This window comes from Euphorbia lathyris, chromosome 2, assembly GCF_963576675.1.
Source record: "Euphorbia lathyris chromosome 2, ddEupLath1.1, whole genome shotgun sequence".
Lineage (NCBI taxonomy): Eukaryota > Viridiplantae > Streptophyta > Magnoliopsida > Malpighiales > Euphorbiaceae > Euphorbia > Euphorbia lathyris.
In genome coordinates this window covers 51,675,737-51,698,989 of record NC_088911.1, presented here as the reverse complement: position 1 = coordinate 51,698,989, position 23,253 = coordinate 51,675,737, and the positions used below count along the sequence as shown (strand labels likewise).

The following is a 23,253-nucleotide window of genomic DNA, read 5'->3' as shown; positions in this document are numbered from 1 at the left end:
TTTTGACAGATGATCTCAGGAAGAATGCAACGGATTCTATTGGCCGCAATCTTAGTAACAGTCTTATACAGAACATTACAAAGACTGATAGGCCTCATATGCAAAAAGGAAGAAGGCTTCTCAATTTTAGGAATCAGAACCAGAAGGGTTCTATTCACCAGCTCTATATCTTGAGAACCATTAAAGACACCTAAGATAAAGTTATAGATACATTCTTTCACCACCTCCCAGTGCTTATGGTAAAAACCAGCAGGCAGACCATCAATTCCAGGAGCTTTAGAAGCCCCAATACTAAAAATGGCTTGGTCAATTTCCTTCAGGGAAATAGGTTGGAAGGCATCCCGAATGCAATCATCTCCAACCAAAGGAAAAGAAGCAACAGAGTGAGCCCTCTCCAGATGAACAGGCTCCTCTTTAAACAGATCCTTATAGAACTCCAGGGCCAATCTCCGAATATCCTCGTCCTCATAAACCCAATCACCATTAGAGTTCTTAATAGCATCAATTCTATTCCTCTGTCTTCTAATAATGGTAGAAAGATGAAAATACCTGGTATTTCGATCCCCATCTCTGATCCAGGACTTCCTCGACTTTTGAAACCAAAGAAGCTCCTCTTGCCTGAGCACAGCTTCCATCTCCTTCTGAAGAGATCTGAGCAGGCCATTCAAACCATAATCAAACCTAACCTCCAAACTACGCTGAATGCCCTCCATTCTACTCAATAATTTATTCTTCCTCCTAATAATGTGACCAAAAACCTTTTTATTCCAACCCAGCACATTATTCCTGAAACCTTCAGCTGCTTGAAGGACATTCGAGTGGGGTTTCCAATTATCATGGACGAACTCCTTAAACTCAGGATGAGACTCCCAAGCCATAAGATAACGGAAAGGTCTCTCTCCCCTACGACGATTGCCTCTCACCAGCCTAAATAAAATGGGACAATGATCCGAATGACGGAAAGGGAGATTCAACACAGAGCATTCAGGGAAAGAAGTCTGAGCTAAAACATTAGCGTATACTTTGTCCAAACGAACAAAAGTACTGTTGCGCTTCCAAGTGAACTTATGACCAGAGGCCCCAAGATCAGAAAGCCCACATAAATCCATGCTATTTTTGTGGTGAAGGCAACGATTAACATAATGATTAGACCCTCCTCTCTGATCACTCATAAAAGCAATATCATTAAAGTCACCCGCCACAAACCAAGGCTCAGATATGCTAACACTCAAAGAGTAAAGAACCTCCCAAAGCCGTTTCCTATTGGTTAAAATAGGGTCGGCATACACCAGGGTAATTAAGAAAGGTATATTCCCAGGGACACTCACTTTACAATGAATAAACTGCTTATCCATGCTAATAATATCAAAATGAACCCGATCTAGCTTCCAGAAAAGTCAGATCCCTCCGGCCCGGCCAGTTGCCTCCGATCTAATACAGATCCAATTCCTAAACTTTTTAACCACCTCATCAGCTTTATCTCCACTAATCTTAGTCTCCAATAAAGCAAAACAAGAAGGATTAAATTGTTTAATAAGGTCATTAACATGGATGCGAGTAGCCTTGCTAGCCGCACCTCTAACATTCCAAAGCAACAAATCCATAGAAAGGAGAAAAACTGACCGAACCCACCACACCTATGCCAGGTATTTATTAGGGGCTTCTAAGAGCCTTGTCGAAGAACCCGCAGGCCCTCTCTTCTCTGGTAAAGCCATAGAACTATGGCCACCTTTTTGCTTTCCTTTTAGTTTTTTCAAACTAGTTTTAATAACACCCATAGTCTTCCCAATACCAGGATCACCACCCTGACTAGGGATATTATCCTCCTTTAGCTTCTTCTTCCTTTGGTAAGCAAAAGTCTGGGCCCCCACCTGTGATTCACCTTTAGAGACAAAGAGGGGATTAACAGTTTCACTCACCTTATTTGAGGGTTCAGCAGATTCTAACCCTGGCATGCTTTGATCAATCTGCACGTCAGCCTGGTCAGAAACGTGGACTTCCTCAATGGTTAGGGCTCCAAATCTGGACCCTGAAGTGTTACCTGAAACAACCCCAGAAAACACCTTTGTATTGGGGCTAGGCTTCTCCTTAATACTAGAATTAGTATTAGGGTTTGGCAGGCTAGAATTTATATTAGAATTGATATTGATATCAGGGGGACGATTTTGAGCAACAGGAGGATGAGCCCTTCGTCTAGCAGATCTTTTCGCCACCATCCAGGGACCAAAACTTCCCCCATCATCTTGGATCCCTTCTGTCCTTCTGATATTCCCCCCAGCTTCCTCAACTACCACCTTATCCCTCTTAGAGCAACCCTCCCTAGTATGACATACATCCCACAATCATAACAAATATTATGTAGGCCTTCATACTCAACAAGGTACACCTTGTTACGAACACAGAATTTTGACAACAGAGGTTTTGCAAGATCAACATCAATACAAACCCTCGCAAATTTCCCTCTAATAGCTCCAACTGTAGTTTTGTCCACATGGTGAACCTTCCCGACCAAACCTCCTATTTTGTTGAGAAAACTTTCACTATAGTATTCTATAGGAAGGCCCGGAAACCTTACCCAGGTCAAAATCCTGTTTACCGAGCAATCATGAGGATTAAAATTGGGAATCCAAGGCCTCAAGGCCAGAACATGGTTGGAAATAATATACGGACCCCCATTGATCACAACGTTGTAATCCTCAGCACGAGTAAATTTGATTACATAGTAATCATTTTCCAAGTCAGTAATACTGACTTTACCTTTCTTAGCCCACTGAGCTTGGATCCTTTGAGCGAAGTAATTAAAGCTAATTTTCTTTCCAAGCACATTAACAATTAAGGAGAGCTTCCACTTTCTCCTGAGCTCCCGCTTCTCCACTGAGGACAGCCTAATCACAGGACAAAGGGGATCATCTTGATCACCATTCTCTTCATCAGAGTCCGAGACCATATCATCATCATCTCCCTCCATCAAAACTTCCTCCATACCAGGCTCCTCCTCAACCACCACCCCCATTACCGTATCTTTCCAAGATAACTGCCCTGCAACATTATTCCCAACCCTAGATATGGGAGAGAATGCAATCCCCTGGGTCTGCACCCCATTCACGTCACCAAACCTAATCGCCATATTTTTATCCCCTGAGCTTGTAGGTGTTGATTATGCATAACTTGGATTTAAGTCAAAATTTTCATTTGCTTAACTTTAGTAAAGATATCTGCAAATTGCTGATGGATAGGAATATCGAAAAAGCCTCAATTCTCTCTGGACAACGTAACATCAATTTCCACTTGCTTTGTTCAATCATGTTGGATGAGGTTTTTGTTTATATTGATTGCTAATTGATTGATTCTCGCAAACCAATTTGATTGATCTTTGATGGACAATATAAAGCCTTTTGTTTTCAAGGATGAAATAGAAAAATGGTAGGGACATACGTGAGTACTGTGTAGCAAGGCAGGTATTTTAACCATAATGATTGATCCATGCAAGTAATTGTGCTTATTGGGATTAAAAATTCTCAGCTTATACTGGATTTTAGAGAATGCTATTGCCGGCATATTAAATCTGGACGGTGGGGAGGTTGGGAGTTGGGTGAGGTTGTTGGCGTTTTCAAGAGTCCATAGCTTCATTTTTTAACATTTTAATCTCCAAATGATTTGTTTTATCTCTTTTCGTATGTTGAATTTCTGTTTTCTATGTCTTAATAGAATTTTAACCTATCTATATGAGCAGTATCTAATTGGTATTGGTCATGCAACAAAGACCAGGTATGAGGTATGTAACCTGATACACAAGTTCCTGTAATTTGCTTCCTATGCTTCATCAACTGTGACTATAGTTCATTTGAGGCTAATCTTATTTGACAGCATGTTCATTTGATTTAGGTTAATCCTAATTTTCCCTCTCTTAAATGTTATAGATTATCTCACAAGTCTTGTGCTTCTCAAAATTTGAGAACATATAACTGATATTGCCAGAGATTTCATAAACCTAATACGAGTTCAATGCCCAATAAATTACGTTGAATTCTTCTTAAACTGTATGCAACTTTGTCTTCTTTAGAAGCTTGTTTTAGTAAGTTCCACTGAAGACTTCATGCTTATTTACTTTTCTATACATTCTTGTGATGAAGCTGGCTACAATTGACCCTGTCTCCATTTCTGTGGAAGGAGTTGTTACAACAATCAGGAATGAGGTTGAAGTAGAGAATAAAGGTACAATTTTTTGAAGCAGTCAATGATAAATATTTTGTGCTATGCAGAGATGATTAGTCAAGTAGGGTTTAGTATATGGAGCTCAATAGCCCCTTGTAAGGACTTACTGCAAACTTGTCATTTTAGCTACCATTTCCAGCTGACTGAACTAATGTGATAGAAATCTAAGTAGAATGAAACTTTTTGGTGGCTTCTACATTTGTAGGATCTTGAATGATAGTATATTTGCATTGTTCTGCAGTATTTTTCATGTCTATTCATTTAGATCTTTTTAAGAAATCATTATCGATGTCTAGGATTGGCCAAACTGATTGTGCTTTTAGTGATTCTAATATTCTCCAGCGTAGCTAATGTTTATTGCTTGATTATCAAGTAGTTTTCAAACTTCAATGTTGGCAACGTTAAGAAAAATAATAAAAATTATTTTGTTTTTAATTTTTCGCCAATTGTGGTTGTGCAGAATATAACCTTTCAATGTACTGAAGTACTATGACTTTATATTCTTGAGGTCACATGTAAAATAGGAATTATTGAACATGAAAGATATAAATTGTCCTGATTGCTAATAGATTCTCTGGTTGACACCAAAGAGCAAAACTAACAGAGTTGGTATTTGGAAAGTTTGGAACTGTAAATGTGGAGAGGGTGGGATTGGTAACTTCCAGTTGCATGCGTACAAAGAAAGATAACAAAACACTGAAGTGCCTTCCTATTTGTCAGTAGTTATTATTCCTCAAGCCTCAATGTTTTGTCTCTGGAGTATTTCTTAGGAATTCTGACCATTATGCAGTCTCAAGAACATATGAACTACTACACAAGGTAGGTAATTGTTGTGATGGATTGGGTAAGTGGGGCGATCTTTACCGGAAGACTTTCACAGGTGGTTACAAACTCAAAAATAGGAAACTAACAATTATAGTTGTAAAATGCCATGTAAATAGAAAAAAATACATGGGGTACCATGTAATTTAAAGAACCATATGAATGCATTTAACTTAAGAGGAATACATATATATATATAAGGGTTTCCTTATAATTAAGGAAACATAGTGGCCCTACTAGCAGCTCAATAGCTGTCACAGCAGCCTAAGCATGCTATGCATTTAATACAGTAGTTAATTATTGTTTATGAATTTCACTCAGTTCAGGAATTTAGGTTGCCATATCGTACATATACCACATGCGAAGCATCTTGAATAAGAATAGTATTTTTGGGGTATGATTACTGGATGACTTTGACAAGTGTTTGGAAGCTCGAAAGTGGGAATGAAACAATTGTAGTTAATCATTGTTATGAACTTCACTTCCTTACTACAGGAATTTAGATTACCATGATGTACATTTAATACGCATCAAACATCTAGAATAGGACTGTTTGTTTGGGGTATGATCTCGAAAATGAACAGACATCGTCTGGAATAGCTTATGGAAGAATTTTGGAACTTGAAGTATTTAAAATGTTTTGAGAACTGTGAAGCTTTCAGTCACGTGTCCTAGGATGGATGGTTGATAGAGAATACATTGAGGGCCGGCTCTTAGACCAATTGTCTCATGGGCCTAATATATGGCAGAGGTATTCTAGAAGAAATATAGCCAATGGACTCGTGGAAGCTGATCCTAAAAGGAGTTAGTTACTCCTTGGGTAGACTCAGAAATTTCAGAACAGTTACATATTTGCTGGTTTGCTTTGGGTGCTGTTTGGAACAAAGTCACTTAATGGAAATAAAAATTCGATTGAATCCTTACATGATTTACAATTCTATCAAATCAGCTTGTTTTCTAAGGAAAATGATTGAATTCTTCCATTTTTATTTGTTTCCAGACAAGAGACTTAAGAAAATAAAATTCAACTGAATCAAATTCCTTCTAAATCCATCCAAATGAAGGTTTCCAAACAAGGGGTTGTTTTGTTTTGACAGATATTAATTTTGTTTTGCTTTTCGGCAATGCTGCTTAGGCAGTAAGAGTAGGTCTTGCTGATTTATCATTTCCTTTTCCTGTTTGGCTTATCTTCTTGCTATTTCCTTAAAGTTTATCAATAAAACTCCCTGATTCCTCTGTCTCCATTTTTTTCTGTTGCTTAGTACTCTTTTGCATATTTGTTATCTATCACATTGGTCTAACCTGCCGGATAACAATGGGGAATGATGAAACCTAAACACTAGAATGCATTCTCTATCAATGGTCATTGTATGGTCATAAATGTATGGACTAATATGAAAAACTGAGATTACCTACATTGGATATGGTATGGATTCAACATCTTTACCCTTAAAACGTTGAGAGTTTTTGGTACGAGCAGATGATAGTTTCAGCTCTTTCCTTATCAGATGTGAAATCACATATGGTGGTTGGTTATTTGTTTTAGGGTAAATAATTATAAGGTCCTTGTGTTTTTACTTGTAATTATGTAATTAAATTATAGTATGCTATAGACTGCTGCCACAAGACTTTAGGCTGCTTGTAGGGTAGATATGGGCTGCTTGTAGGATAGAGTTCACATTGACTTTAGAGGTAGATCCAATATACAAAATCTGTAAGATAAAGTGCTGTGATATACCAAATACAGGAAATTACATGGTATCAGAGCCTTAGGTGCTCTAATTTTGTTTTTGGGTTTCTGGGTAGTATTTCCCAGGGAAGAAGAGTTGAGTTTGGTTTCTGGGTAGTATTTCCCAGGGAAGAATTTGTGTCTCTTGAGCATTTTTTTTAGGTTTCAGTTTATCTCACCACCTGTCCCAGTCACCTTCTCCGCCTCCGACCGGCCACGTTCCGAAATCCGACCACCGTCTGACCTGCGCGTGAGACTCACGTGCCTCCGCACCTTCCTGCTCCGCCACCACGCGCCGGCGTGTGACAGCGCGTGTGATCTCCTCTGCCGCGCCGTTTTGCCTTCCTGGCGTCGGAATTCCATTTCCGGCCACCCTGTTCTCTCACAGTTTCCAGGAAAGTCCTTCTTTGAACCCTCTGTTCTCTTTCTCTCCCGGTTTAGCGTGTATTAACTTGTGGGCTTCTTAGTGCTGTTTATTTCTTTTTTTTTTATTTAAGTGTACTGCTGAAGAAGAAAAAAAAAACAAAAAAAAAGAGAGAAAAGAAGGAAAAACAAACAAAAAAAAACAGAAAAAAAGGGAAAATCTAGGGAAAAAAAAAACAGAAAAAAAGAGAACAAAAAAAAAAAAACATAGTCTTTACTTTCAAAATGGCAGAAGTGGGTGAAAAGAAAATTGTCACCGAACTCACATTAGGTTCTTCCAAAATTACGGATAGAAAATTACTTGGGAGTCAAAACTATACTCAGTGGCAACGCACTATACGTAGGTTTGTCAATAGTGTAGATTTAGAAGACCATTTAACTGGTAATCCCCCACCTAAAACAAATGCTGATGCTCGTAAGAAATGGTTAATGGAGGATTACAAACTGTTTAATCAAATCCAAAACACTCTCGATCCCACTGTTGATGATGTTGTAACTCACTGTGAAACTGTCAAGGAGTTATGGGAATATCTGGAGTTTCTTTATGCTCACAAAAAGGATATGTCTCATCTTCATATGTTACTGTTAAAAATTTATCGTGCAGAACAAAAAAATCGCTCTCTTCTGCAATATTACACTGAGGTGAAACAGGCATACGAGGAAGAGAACAGTATGTTCCCAATTGTATCTGATGTGAAACAAATGCAAGCACAGAAGGAGCGTGTTGTTGTTCAGTACTTTTTGGCGGGTTTAGGTCTTGAATATGATGTGGCCCGTACACAACTGTTGACGAGTGGCACACTTCCATCCTTCGCGGAAGTCTATTCTCGGTTACTCAACGTTTGTAAGAATGGCGTAATGGGTTCTAGTTCGTTGTCTTCTGACACAGTAGCATTGGTAAGCAATGCCAATCAAGGTCGTAGAGGTGGAGACAATACTCTTTCCAGTGGTAACCGTAGCTCCCCCCGTACTTGTTATCATTGTGGGGGAGAAGGGCATGTTAAGAAACATTGTTGGAAATTACATGGTAGACCGCCTCAATACTCGGGACCGAATGCTCATAGGAGATCAGCCAATATTGCAACTCATGATGGTATCGTCCCCACTCCGTCCTCTGTCACCATTTCTGCGGATGAGTATGCTCGGTTTCAGCAGCTTTCTGCGACTTATGATGCAGCACAACCATCAACCTCCACCTCCGTTTCAACTGATCCAGGTAATCCTGCTGCATGTCTATCCACCTCCTCTCGTAGTTGGGTTATTGACTCTGGTGCTACAGACCATATGACCGGCAACACAGGTATCCTTTCTTCTTTTCAACATCTGACCAATTTACCATCTGTTATGTTTGCCAATGGCTCAAGTGCTTCTGTAATTGGACAAGGGACAGCTCACCCAACATCTACTATTTCTTTATCAACTGTTTTATGTTTACCCCATTTTCCTCTCAACTTATTATCTGTCAGCCAACTTACCAAGGCTCTTAACTGTTGTGTTGTTTTCTATCCTACCCATTGTTTTTTTCAGGATCTTGGGACGAAGCAGATTATTGGTAGAGGGAACTTGGTGAATGGATTGTATGTACTTGATTCAACTTTTCGACAGGTGCCAAGATCCATTGCCTGCACAAGCGCCTCTCTTTTACAACTTCACTGTCAATTTGGTCATCCGTCTTTTCCAGTTTTGCGAAAATTATGTCCGAGTCTTCCGCGTGATTGTACTCTAGAATGTGAAGCTTGTCAGTTTGCTAAGCATCATAGAGTTTCATATCCTCCGCGAATCAATAAACGTGTCGAGTCTCCCTTTTATTTGGTGCACACTGATGTATGGGGTCCATGTCCTGTTGTGTCCAAACTTGGTTTCCGTTATTTTGTAACCTTTGTTGATGATTATTCTCGTGTTACTTGGCTTTATCCTATGAAATCTCGTTCAGAATTATTTACTGTCTTTTGTACCTTTCATGCTGAGATTCGCACACACTTTAACAAATCTGTTTGTATTTTGCGAAGTGACAATGCTAACGAGTATGTATCTCACACATTTCAATCATATCTTTCTCACCATGGTATTATTCATCAGACTTTTTGCATCGTTACCCCTCAACAAAATGGTGTTGCTGAACGTAAGAGCCGTCACTTATTAGAAGTTGCTCGCGCACTTTTGTTTCATATGCAGGTTCCTAAAGTTTTTTGGACAGCTGCGGTGTCTACTGCCTGTTTTCTCATCAACCGTATGCCCTCTTCAGTCCTCGATGGTCAGATTCCATACTCCCTTCTATTTCCCTCGTCTTCTTTATTTCCTCTCGCACCACGTGTTTTTGGGTGTACTTGTTTTGTCCAAGACATGCGACCACAAGTCTCCAAACTTGATCCCAAATCAATCAAATGTATCTTTGTAGGTTATTCTCGGACTCAAAAAGGGTATCATTGCTACTCTCCTTCTTTGGGCCGTTATTTGGTGTCTGCTGATGTTACGTTTTTTGAAAGCACTTCTTTCTTTAGTCGTGACTCCACTAATGTGTCAAGTCCTGTTGATGATGATTATCTTGTTTACACTGTGAGTGAGCAGGTGGTTTCTACTCCTTCCCGCCCGATTATCCGTCACGTTTATTCTCGACGCACGCATCCCTCAAGTGCTACAGCTCCACCTGATCTAGTTGCCAGTGTTCCCCCTCCTGCTCCGTCTCCAGATCCTTCCCCATCTTCAGATCCTAGTCTTGAACTTCCTATCGCTCTCCGCAAAGGTACCCGCCAATGCACTTACCCAATTTCTTCATTTGTATGTTATGATGCGTTATCACCCTCCTCCAAGTCTTTTGTAGCCTCTTTAGATTCTGTTGCTGTTCCTTCCTCTCTCTCTGAAGCACTGACTCATCCTGGCTGGCTTCAAGCAATGAAAGAAGAAATCCATGCCCTTGAACAGAATCATACTTGGGATCTCGTGTCTCTTCCATCTCAGAAGCGTGCTATTGGTTGCAAATGGGTGTTCACTGTCAAATTCAACCCGGATGGTTTTGTTGCTCGACTGAAAGCTCGATTGGTTGCAAAAGGTTATGCTCAGACTTATGACATCGACTATTTAGAGACATTTTCCCCTGTTGCCAAACTCTCCTCTATTCGATTGTTTGTTTCCTTGGCTGCTACTTACAACTGGTCACTTTATCAACTTGACGTCAAGAATGCCTTTTTGAATGGTGATTTACGTGAGGAAGTTTATATGGAGCAACCACCTAGGTTTGTTGCTCAGGGGGAGTCCGACAAAGTTTGCAGGTTGCGTAGGTCCTTGTATGGTTTGAAGCAATCTCCTCGTGCCTGGTTTGGGCGATTCAGTGCTGCCGTACAAGAATTTGGTCTTCGTCGAAGTGCTTATGATCATTCTGTGTTCTACTCATCATCTAGTTCCGGGTGCATTTTATTAGTGGTGTATGTAGATGATATTGTTGTTACTGGGAATGATGAGACTGGTATTAATAAATTGAAAGACTTCCTTGGTACTTGTTTTCAGACTAAGGACCTAGGACAATTGAAATATTTCTTAGGGATTGAAGTTTTTCGAAGCCGTAAAGGGATTTATCTCACTCAGAGAAAGTATTGCCTAGATGTGTTAAATGATGCTGGATTGATTGAGGCAAACCCTTGTGATGCACCTATGATACCGAATGGGAAGTTGAAGACTGGCGATGGAGAGTTACTTCCGAATCCTGAAAAATACAGACGGATCGTTGGAAAATTGAACTATCTTACAATCACTCGTCCTGATATTTCCTTCGCAGTGAGTGTGGTCAGCCAATTTATGTCATCCCCTAGAACTTCACATTGGGATGCTGTTAGTCACATTCTGAGATATCTAAAGGGGACTCCAGGACATGAGATACTGTATCAAAATCATGGTCATCATACTGTAGAAGGTTTTACATATGCAGATTATGCAAGAGATCTTACGGATAGGCGTTCTACTACGGGTTATTGCGTATTTGTCGGAGGCAACCTCATATCGTGGAAGATTAAAAAACAGAGTGTGGTATCACATCCAGTGCAGAATCTGAATACAGGGCTATGGCGCAAACTACGTGTGAACTTGTATGGCTATGACATCTTCTTGGTGAGATCGTGTTTGCTCAGACTAAACCTATGAAGTTATGGTGTGACAATGAAGCAGCTATTTATATTGCCACTAATCCTGTATTCAACGAAAGAACAAAACATATAGAAGTTGACTGCCACTTTACTCGAGAAAAGCTAGAAGATGGCACAATCACAACTCCACATATCAGAACAGGGGAACAATTAGCAGATGTATTTACCAAAGCATTGCCGGGTAGTCGGGTTAACTATATATGTAACAAGCTGGACATGATTAATATCTATGCCACATCTTGAAGGGGAGTGTAATTATGTAATTAAATTATAGTATGCTATAGACTGCTGCCACAAGATTTTAGGTTGCTTGTAGGATAGAGTTCACATTGACTTTAGAGGTAGATCCAATATACAAAATCTGTATATATATATATGTGCTCATGTAAGATAAAGTGTTGTGATATACCAAATACAGGAAATTACATTACTTAACACACTATTAGATCCATCATGTCATTATAAGGTTCTTAAGTTTTATCTCAATCAACGGTTTAGTTCCTCCATTTGTTTTTGTATAGGAAAATACAAAATTGCCCCTATAGTTAATATAAATAAAAAAACATATTTAATGAAGTTTTGTGTAGTTTATATACACCGAAATTCCTATAACTTATGTATATTAATTATAATAAATTCTATTATTTACTCTCTTAAATTTTTATTATCATTTTTCTTTATTCTTTAATCTAATATCTTTGAACTAACATTAAATATTATTATAAATTTTTGATAATTTTTTCAAAAAATCATATTTTTTTCATTCATTTCATCCATAAGGTTTATTAGAGATTAAAAAAATTCACTTTTACAATTTTTATTTTATGTAGTTATACTCATATTTTCATAATTATTAAAATATTTTTCATTTATTTTTTAATGAATAAGTTCTACATCATTTAATTAAAGTTCTATAATTATATAAAAGTTAATAAATCAATTACTTAATATTGGAGAGATTATGATTATGTGGGGTAAAAGAAAAAAAAACATAAAATAAGAAAATAAGATGTTTTATTATTAAAACATAGATTAAAGCGTAATTTTGTCATTTTATATTTTATTTGGTCTAATTTGAATGTTGACTTCAGCATAAGGACTAAATAATTATTTCTAAAACGTAGGGACTGACTAGTGCATTAGGTAAAAATCTGAGGGACTTCATAATTGTTCACCCTTTGTTTTATCATGTCTTCTGATTAGGGGTTAGGATTTTTAAGCAGATTGGATATTTCATGCTAGGCTGAATGTATTTAGTATCAATTCATTTTTTTAGCTGCATTTATTTGGAAACCATCCTTGAATACTATAATCGTATGAACCATACTTTACGTGGTTTGAGATGGTATATTTTGAATACATCCATGATGATTAAATTCATATCTTTTGTAATGCATTTCACAGACTTAACAATGACTAACACTTAGCTTTTTGTCTAGCATGAATAGATATCCGGCTAGATGTCAGACTGGGTTCACTAGATTCCTGAATTTGAATGGATGAGAAATTATAAATCATTGTTCACAAATCACAGATATCCCTTGCGTTTTGCTTATCAACCACATACTATTGAATCAGTGTTCATGGATACCTATGTCCTGCTTTTCACTGATGCCATAGTACATCAGCATTTTCAGATCCTTTGTATTGTGCATTATCTTTTATAACCTCTTACAGTCATGTATGTGGCATGTCATATGCTTATTCTGTATGAATGGGTAGATGTTTGCTTGCCTAGTATTCACTCTTCTGACTGTAGGAAAATACTAGATGAACCTGAGAAAAGTTCCATAGCATAGTGAATGCACAGATGAAGATAAATTACTCGCCTAAATAAAAGAGGGAACCCCAGATTGAGTTATGCGATGAAGTAAGATTTTTTATTTGGAAATGTATCATATTGATTGAATTACTTACTCCAATGCAATTAGAAGCAATATTTTTGTCTATATCTTTGTAGTTATGGTATGTTAATTTATGAGCTCATCATCATCATCATAAGAAAATCTTAGAAGATATTTATGTAGCCTTTGAGTAAGAAAAAAAACCCGGGCATATATTCTTTCAAGTAGGCATAAAGACAACAGTTTTATTCCCAGCAATTAGGAATTTTCTGTGGTGCTTTACCTGCAAATGATACATAATTGAAAAGATGAACAACACAAGAGAACCTTGGACAAGTTTTGCTGGAAGCTGATATAAATTATGCATACCTGTCTTACTATCTTGGTTTTCTCCAGTTCTCTGTTTTGGAGGGAGCTGAAACTTTGTTTGGAAGTGATATAATAATATGCCAATTTTTTCAAGAGGTGATACTATGCTACTTAGCCGTCTAGATATATTAGCACGCAATTGCTCATTGTAAAGAAATTTGATTACCAATGTTGAGCTTGGAAAGCCTATAAACACTTAAACATGTTAGAAAAGTTCTAAACGTTCTTTAACATCTCATGTGGCGAATGGTGATAGATGAAGTATGTTATCTTTGCAAGGGGAATCTAATATTGATTCTCTTGCCCATCTCTGCGTGCTGCCTAGACTGTCATGTAAGTTTCAGTCCAATGATATGCCATATTGGATTATTTCTGACACTAGGCATAGGTTTTGAAACTCATAGCTGATATGCTTAGTGATCTTCATTTTCTTGTCCTTCTTGTGCTATTAACTTTCTTATGGCTCTTTGCTAATCATGAAAGCATAGTTTTTTTTTTTAATCTTTTTAATTTTGGATGATCTTTAATCCTTTTGTATAATTATTCTTAGAGCTCTTAATTAGTACTTGATTCTGCTTGATTTCAATTTTCACTACTCATTTCTTTGGTTAGCTATGACTTGAATTAACTGTAGTCTTATGGCCAGAATCATGCAGATAGTTTCGAGTTAAATGTAACACCACTATGCTAGTTGATAGAGAACCGATATTCAAACTCAACCCACAGGTTAGCATTAGCAAATATACTCACAAACACACACAACTGCAGCCAAACAGAAAATCAGCAGATATTCGATACCCAAAACCCTGCATCCTCCTGTCCCTTAAACTCCCAAACAACAACAACAACAAAGCCTTAGTCCCGAAATGATTCGGGGTCGGCTAACATGAACCATATATTTTGGTTCATGTCATAAGATGTGGCTAAGTTTTACGCTGGCCGCCACAAACCTACCGCAACCTTCCTCCTTTGTCCGGGCTTGGGACCGGCTGTAAATGCCACCAAGTGACCCTCATAGGCGGAGTTTCCCTTAAACTCCCAAACATACTACCCGAAATACCCTCCTTCTGATTGCCCAAAATAACTATTACTACTCCTGCCAGCTCATCCTCACCTCACCTCACCTCATCAACTAACTCTGATGTCTTTTACTTCTTTTGTTTGTTCCTCCTAGTATAGACCTTCCACTCCTTGGGTATGTTGGACTGATCTAAAACATTGGTGGCCCGTTCTCTATTGATAGTGCATATTAGTAAGCTTGAACGAGTATGGACTTAAATTACTCTTCGAGTGCAAGCTTGAGATTTGACAATCTAAAAATCTGTATTTATCATCTTATTGTAAAAAACAGATGAAAAATGGAATCCTTTGCATTTACACAAAGGAACATATTTTCTAGTAAAATAATTTCATGTTTTAAGTCTTGTAACACTAATCTTACAACTAGATCTTTGCTTTATTGACTTCACCTGTCATGAGGGTATTAACTTTTAATGAAGTTAGAGCTACCATAAGGTCAAGAATATTAATTAGCAACTATATATTAAGAAGAGATACCCTTACTTGTTTTTAGAATGTATACTGCCCCGTATATACAAGATTAGTAAAGACTACTAAAAAATAGGAAAGCCTAGCTTGGGTTTAAGATGTTCAAAATTTTCCTTTGAACAACTTTAGCGAAGATATCTGCAACTTGCTTAGGGGTTGGGATATAGCAAAAGCCTCAATTATTTCTTAACAAAATGACAATCCATTTCCACTTTCTTTGCTCTATCATGAAAAACAAGGTTCTTGATTATAATGATTGTTGATTGATGTCGCTGAACATTTTGATTGATCTTGTAACTTCAAAGCTTCAGTTCATTAAGAACTCTTACAAGCCAAATACCTTTGAAAATGCCATATGCCAAAAAGATCTGAATTCGGCTTCTGCACTCCTTCATGACACAAACATATTACATTTTACTTCACCAAGTAATTAATCGTCCCCATGCATATGCACAACATCTAGAAGCTGAACCGTATCAATCACATCTTCAGTCCAGTTAGAATTACACTATTTCGACTTCTGTGCTACTATCAGTTTCAAATATCTACACATTTGATAACTAGTTTCCCTATGGTTTTTGGTTGGGTTATTCATGAACTGACTAGCTACACCAATTGAGAAACTAATATCTGGTCTAATATGGGAGACTCAGACCAAGTTTCCCAGTAACCTTTGGTATCTTCTTATATCCAGAAACTAATATCTGATCTGGACCAACTTTCCCACTAACAAAGTATCTTATTATATTTATGAGTGTATCGTCATCTCTTAAGATTGAGTTGAATAATGGAACCATGGAGCATTCTGCTAGGTTACATCCATGCATTTGTATCTCTTTAAGAAGCTCTAGAACAAACTTCTATTGGGAGATTGATGTGCCGTTTTTTGATCAAGCCACTTCTATACCAAGTATTTGAGATTCCGCAAATCTTAGATTTCAAACTCTTTTGCTAAGAGTTTGTGCACCTCATCTAAATTATCTCTGGTTCTATAATATGGTCCATATCCATGTAGACAACTGCTTTGCTTCCAATGGATGAGTGCTTTAGAAACATTATGTAATCTGCCTGACACTGGTTACACTTAAGTCTTCTCATTAGTAAGTAACCAAGCCCAAAGAGATTGTTGAAGTCCACATCGAGACATTTAAGTTTATTGACTTTGCTTGCATTAAATTGAGGTATATATCCCAGGTGGAATCTCCATTTAGCCCTCCTATTCTTCTAATCCCTCACCATTTTTCAAATCTAACCGATTTAGATACCAATTTAAATTTGAAGCCATTGAAAGTAGTACCCTGACTGTGTTATTGGCTGCTGTAGCAAAAGTTTCTTGCTTGTCAATCCCATATGATTGAGTGAATCCGTTTGTCACAAATTGAGCCTTAAACCTGTTCACACTGCCATCTGCATTGTATTTGACTTTAATTAACCCAACTACATCCAACTGTCTGTTTACCCACTTATAGATCAGATACTTCCCAAGTCTCATTTTTCTCTAGCTTTCTTTGCAAATGGCTTTACCCCATTTTGGTATTCTGAGAGCTTCATGAACTGAATTAGGAATCTGAAATTTATCAAGGTTACTTGAAATCATTGTCAGAGGGTGACAATAGTTTATAGGAGAGAATATTATGTATAGGATGTTGAGTGCAAGCCTAACCCCTTTAATTAGACAAATAGGTCTATGATCAGGATAAATGAACTCTAGGGTTACCTGGTTAATTTTCGTTAGAGTGTGAATTTGGCTTCAACTTATGGTTGTCATCAGATGTTTTTTGTTATTTTCCTTGTGTCATCACGTATCTCACTTGGTTTAGTTGGCTCTGTAGAGATGGGGGGCATTTAGGTGTCTTGCATATATGACCTGCATCACGCAATCTGATAGTTGATAGCCAGAAATTTTATAGTTTTCTATGATATCTTTCTGTTATGCAACTTGCAGGAAACATGTAATTAATACATGTTCTCCTCATTCTTTTCAGGAGCTTAACGCAAAACGTTAATAAATTCTGGTTTAGTGTAACAAGTGTTTACTTTAAATGCCCTAGTTTCCTTAAGTTGTAAATTTTAAATTGCCATCATTCATAGTGATTCACTGGTATGTTGTATTTGTTAAGTAGCAGTGGCAGAAATCGATAAAACATGTTACTCTCATGGTTGAAATCGATGAAATTTGTTCTGGAGCTTAAATTTGAAAATTACTTCTGTCCTTTTTACTGAGTTTTAAGTAAAACGTATATGGGCTTCTTCAAATGTGATAACAGTACTCATTCCCTAACTGTAGTTTTGGGAGCTAGCTTTTGCCTATTTCTATAGATTTATTCAGAAATATTTTCTTACTATTTCTTCATGCACAGCTTTCCTTTTTACTGTAATCTCCATCTTCTTTTTCCTATTTTGGCACAATAACAAGCCTTTGGGTTATTCAATTTGGTTCTCACACAAAGTCCTGCATATTGTTGCGTTTGTGAATCAGTAAACTGAGGTTTTATTATCTGATAAATTGATCAGACAAGTTATGTTCTTTTGATTGTTACCGACTCAAGTTTAACGCTTATTTGCAAGTTCAGAGATTTTCATATCATCTTCTGTTCAATACATGTATGTATATGGTTTGGATATCGTGTTTAAGTGATCAAAATATCTTCCAATAGACTAGGACAAGGTTGCTAATGTCATCTATTTTCTGGGTATTAGGACTGCTGGGTTTAAATGCTCAATGATATTGATATTATTTCAGCTTATGTATGTAGTGTAGTAACAATTTTGGATGCTAGTTGATATTTACATAAGCTTTATTTTAATTTGAAACAATCTGAGCAAGACCATTGCTATGGGTGCTGTAAACACACTGTTTATGGAATTATACTTTGTTCAGTTTTATTATATACAGGAATATAATTAACTTCATGGACATTTATTCAAAATTACTTTCTTTGAGCTTAGTGTTAATATAAAATTTATAAATGCCTTAATGACATTTCCTTATGTTACTGATATAGAACAGGGAAAAGGTGTTTTTGTTGAATTGTTTTTGCCTTGGATATTATGTTAATCATTCATGGTCCAATTTTGCTGAAGAATTGGATATTTGTAATTCAAATTTGATTATGTAAATCTTGTTGTTCTGTTCAATTTTGGGGTGAAGTTAGAGTAGATTCATAATCTTGAGAGAAACTTGTGATTGGGATATCATCTTTGTAATTTTGCATTGACAAGTTGTGAATGGATAAAACTGCTTTAATAACAACTTATTTAGATAGAATGAAGGAATTAAATTGAAGGATATGATTGAAATGTTGTTGATATGCAGAGAAGATATATGCTATGATGAATCTGTTGGACAGGAGGACAATTCAGAAAAGTGCAAATTGCAAATGTCCAAAGTATGCAATGGTTTGGGAAAGAAAAAGCTACTCAAGTGAATCTCTTCCAAACAAAATATCATGTCACAAAATTCTAAGGACATAATCATTATATAATCAACAAAATATGCTTCCTGTTCCTGCCTTGTATTGTATTGTAGCCTCATAAATAAACTAAACGTTCCATTCTCATACATCACACACTTCTTATGGGTTAATTGTGCTAGTAACCGTTCGAGTTTCACCAAATTTCATTTTGTTTTAATGAAGTTATTGAATTTTTATTATTATTGGAGGGTAAGAGCTAAATTTAAACCCATCGTTTTCAGGAAAGTGCATATTTGACTCTAATATATGAAATCGTACAAATTTATCTATAATGTTTCTAATAAATATCAATTTTACCCATATGTTACCGAAAATTTTAAAAAATTGGTTTATCCATTATTTAATTGGTATATCGAACCTTTCAAGCATCAATTATGTTTGAGATGTTTATTATGTTACTAACACAATTACAAAAAAACCTATTAAAATGCTAATAACTAAGTCTGTCACATATAATTTAATAAAAAAAATGGTCAAATTGCCAGAAATATTTACTATGTTACTAGTATAGTTAGTTACAAATAACTAACTAAAAATGTATGAAACTATTCCAGTTTACTTGTTTCGAATTTCCGACATGATAGTCAAATAACTTTCAAATTGGTCTGTTCAAAATTTTCATTTAATAAGGGTAAAATTGACCTTGCTAGGAAACGTTGGATATAAATTTGCATCATTTTATATGTTATGGCCAAATCTGCATTTTCGTAAAATAATAGGTCAAATTTGGTCGTTATTTCTTTTTATTTCAATAGAGTAAGTCTGGCAATTTCAAACTAAAAAAATTACTTGACAGAATCATGTTGAAGAAAGTGAACAAATGTTTTACTCGTTCGAAAAGAGTAAATCATTTTTCTAAACTTTTATAAAATTACTCTATTCTTTCGTACCCTTTCGAAAATAGTAGTTACTCACAACTTCTCGTTTTTCAACGTCAATATTTTATTTTCTAATATAAAATTTTCTCTTATCCAATATTTTTTAAAACACAATATTTTTTAACAAATAAGAGTTTTGATGATAAAATTTTACCATTTCTTGTTATCCCAGATATATGCTTAAAAAGAAGGAAAAAAAAAAAAAAAATCAAAAGTGAATTTGCTACTTATTCCTTTACTATTATAAGTAGTAAATTCACTAATTGAATTGGGGGTGCTGTGGTGAATAGTGTAGAATAAAATGTAGTAGTAAATCATTAAAAAAGAATGGGTGCCTAGTAGTACCTATAAATGCCTACTTTTTTAGTTGCAATAAATTTAGGACCCAAATCATTTACAAACCTTTTCATGTCATCTCAATCTTTCCGACGATATCACAACAAAAATAGCTCCTAATTATTGCATACTTTGTCCCATATTCCTCGGCAACTTCTACAATTCTAAATATGCTCATATTTAAAATTTTATTATTTTTTTAGGAGGATTATTTTTCAATTTCAGAATTGGTTTCACTATAGCATTCACATAAATCTTGATGATCAAACTAAATGGATTAAATCTAAGTTTTAGAATATTTTGAATTTCCATTTTAGAATTTTAATCAACCCAAATTTAAGGGGGTGTTTGATTAACTACTTTTCATCTCCTGTTCGAGAAATTATATTATACGCTAGACATACCACATCAAAATATGATGTGGTATGCCATGACCAATACAATTAAGACAGCTGTACCAAAAATTCAATAGAGTATTGTGAGTTAATTTGGATAAGGGTTCCAAATTAATCTGCCTAAAACCAGTCGTCACTGCTCAATTTGTTCGCCACTGCCGACGACCACCGTTGCTCCGTTTATTCTCCTCCGCCAACGACCACCACTGCTCAGTTGATGTAATTGGTATGGACCTCAGTTGCAATTAGCAGCAACTTCAAAAGCTTCCTCAACAACATAGATCTTGCTTTCTATTAAGATGAATGAGTAGTGGAATGATAGAAATTTCCTCAAATTCTCATTGATTTGCAAAGCAGTGAAATTACAGACTAAATAGAAAATAAATCGTGCGAGTTAAGCCAAGAAAAGAAAAGGACAAAAGCTGTTGTAGAAGGAATAACAGAACGGTGAATGGTGGCAGGAGGTGAATGGTGGAATCTTGTACGAGGATCGCCAATTTCTTGAACGGTGAGGTATATGATAGTATTAAGGTGGAGAGCTTTTTAGAAGGTCAATGTTACCGTTGTGGATGAAATTGGGAAATTAGGGATTTAAAGGAATTGGAGATTTTGACTACTGTGAATCCATTACCCTCCCTCAAACTTGACTTGGGAGAGATTGAACAAGCCAAGTTTGCTGAGTAAGAACCGAAGGTGTGGAGAGTGTTGTGCCTTTGTGAAAAGGTCAGCCAATTGCAAGGTTGAGGAGATAGGCATTAGTCTGATTAAACCACTTTGGACTCGTTCACGAATCACATGACAATCGATGTCAATGTGTTTCGTTCGCTCATGGAAGACTGGGTTCTTCTCGATATGCATGGCTGAGGTATTGTCGCAGAAGAGCAGGGCAGACATGTTGTGAAGAATATTGAAGTCGTGAAGTAAATTAGCTAGCCAATAAAGCTCACATGAAGTTGATGCCATGGCTCTGTATTCTGCTTCAGATGAAGAGCGGGAAACTGTATTCTGTTTCTTAGAGCGTCAGGAAACTATTGCTGTGCCCAAAAAACACTACATATCTAGTTAAAGATCGACGTGTATCTGGGCACGTAGCCCAGTCTGAGTCGGAGAAAGCTTGGAGTTGCAGAGAATTGGTTGTAGGGAAAAACAATCCAAGTCCAATTGTTCCCTTAAGGTAGCAAAGGACCCGATGCGCTCTTTGCTGATCATCTGAGGTAGGTTAATTCAAGTGTTGAGATAACTGGTTGACTATGTACGACAGGTCAGGTCTGGTGTGGGTGAGGTACAAGAGTTTGCCAATTAATTGGCGATAAGAGGTAATATCAATTAGAAGGTATGCATTAGGGGCTGGTTTGTGATTTGGTAAAGCTGGGGAAGAGGCTGGTTTACAACTGATGAATTGGGAAGTTTGTAAGAGCTCAAGAGTGTATTTCCTTTGTGACATATGTAGGCCTCCATTATTTCTGGCAATTTCAAACCCCAGGAAATAGTGAAGGTGACCTAGGTCTTTTATGCAGAAAAGTTGGTCAAGTCTGTGTTTGGCCTTGGTGATTTGACATTCATCATTTCATGCAACAATAACATCGTCAACATAAATGAGCAGCACAGTGATTGAGTTAGAAATCTTTCTGATGAATATGGAAGGATCTGCAGATGATTGGAAGTAACCCATAGATTTGATTGCTTGTGTGAGTTTAGTATTCTATTGTCTCCCTGCTTGTCTCAGCCCGTAAAAGGACTTTCTTAATTTGCAGACCTGGTTTGGTGTGGTGCTGTGAAATCCTGGTGGTAATGCCATATACACCTCCTCGTCAAGATGTCCATGAAGGTAAGCGTTGTTTATGTCTAATTGTTGTAAGTACCATCCTCTTGCTGATGCTATAGCCAATAAGGTTCTGATTGTTGTAAATTTTGCCACAGGGGCAAAAGTTGATATGAAATCCACACCTTCAAGCTGAGTGAATCCCTTTGCCACGAGTCTGGCTTTGAACCTTGCTATGCTGCCATCTGCTTTGTGCTTCAACTTAAAAACCCATCTGCATCCAATGGTTCTTTTCCCCATAGGTAAGGTTACTAGATCCCATGTGTGGTTTGACTCAAGAGCTAGAAGCTCTTCATTCATTGCTTGTTGCCAATTGATGTCTTGTTGTGCTTGCTTGTATGATTTTGGCTCTGTGTGACACATCATATTGTTTGAGAAAATCCGCTTGTCATGTGATAATTGTGCATAGGATATATGCTTCTCCAATGTATGTTGTGAATTTGATAATCTTGGTGTTGTGATGCCTTGTGCTATAGCGACGTGGTAATCTCCGAGGTATGTTGGTGCAGTCTTGACTCTGGTAGATCTTCTTGTTGCTGGTTCAATAGGGGCATTGCTAGTGTTTTCTGTCACATCATCATCATTATTTGGTGTATGATCTACATTTCCATTCAGAGTAATGACTTGCTCATCATCTGTGATATTTTCTTCATCATCAAGAGCTGCATCATGCAAAGCTTCTAGTTCATCTTCACTGCACAAATTGTTGTTGAAGTTGAGTGTCTCTCCTGCATATGGGAAATGTTCTTCGAAAAACTTGACGTTCCTGGAAAAGAAAACGACATTAGTGCTTAAGTTCATTAGTTTGTAGCCTTTGATCCCATTTCTGTATCCGAGAAAAACGCATCGAACTGCCCTGTCTGGGAATTTTGTGTTGTATCTGTCCAAAGTGGAAGCATAAGCGAGGCAGCCAAACACCTTTAATTGCTCTGCATTGAATTTGTTTCCATAGACCTTTTCATAAGGCGTAGAGTTTTGTATAGATACTGATGGCAATCTATTAATTAGGAACACTGCATGAATCACGGCTTCTGGCCAATATTTTTTAGGCATCGAGCTTTGGAACATAATGGCTCTAGTGGTGTTCATTATCTCCATGTGTTTTCTTTCAACTCTCCCATTCTGCTGGGGTGTTTCTGGACATGATGTCTGGTGGATGATGCCTTGCTGTGCATAGAACTCCTTCATGGCGAATTCAGGCCCATTATCTGACCTTATTGCTTTAATTTCTGCACCAAACTGTCTGTTCACATATTGACA

General features: G+C 37.0%; 1 long non-coding RNA gene across 4 annotated transcripts in view; it reads left to right on the top strand.

Moving 5' to 3' along the window:
- Positions 1 to 18,662, top strand: part of LOC136218179 (uncharacterized) — a 30,363-nt gene extending 11,701 nt beyond the window's left edge. For 3 of the 4 annotated variants that reach the window (XR_010683671.1, XR_010683670.1, XR_010683672.1), the window contains 2 exons: positions 4,134 to 4,215; positions 18,403 to 18,662. This is a non-coding gene — a long non-coding RNA (uncharacterized lncRNA). Of the gene's footprint in view, positions 1 to 4,133; positions 4,216 to 17,786; positions 17,797 to 18,402 lie in introns of those variants that run through there. The other variant, XR_010683673.1, reaches the window with a different exon arrangement.
- The last annotated feature ends 4,591 nt before the right edge of the window (positions 18,663 to 23,253 follow it).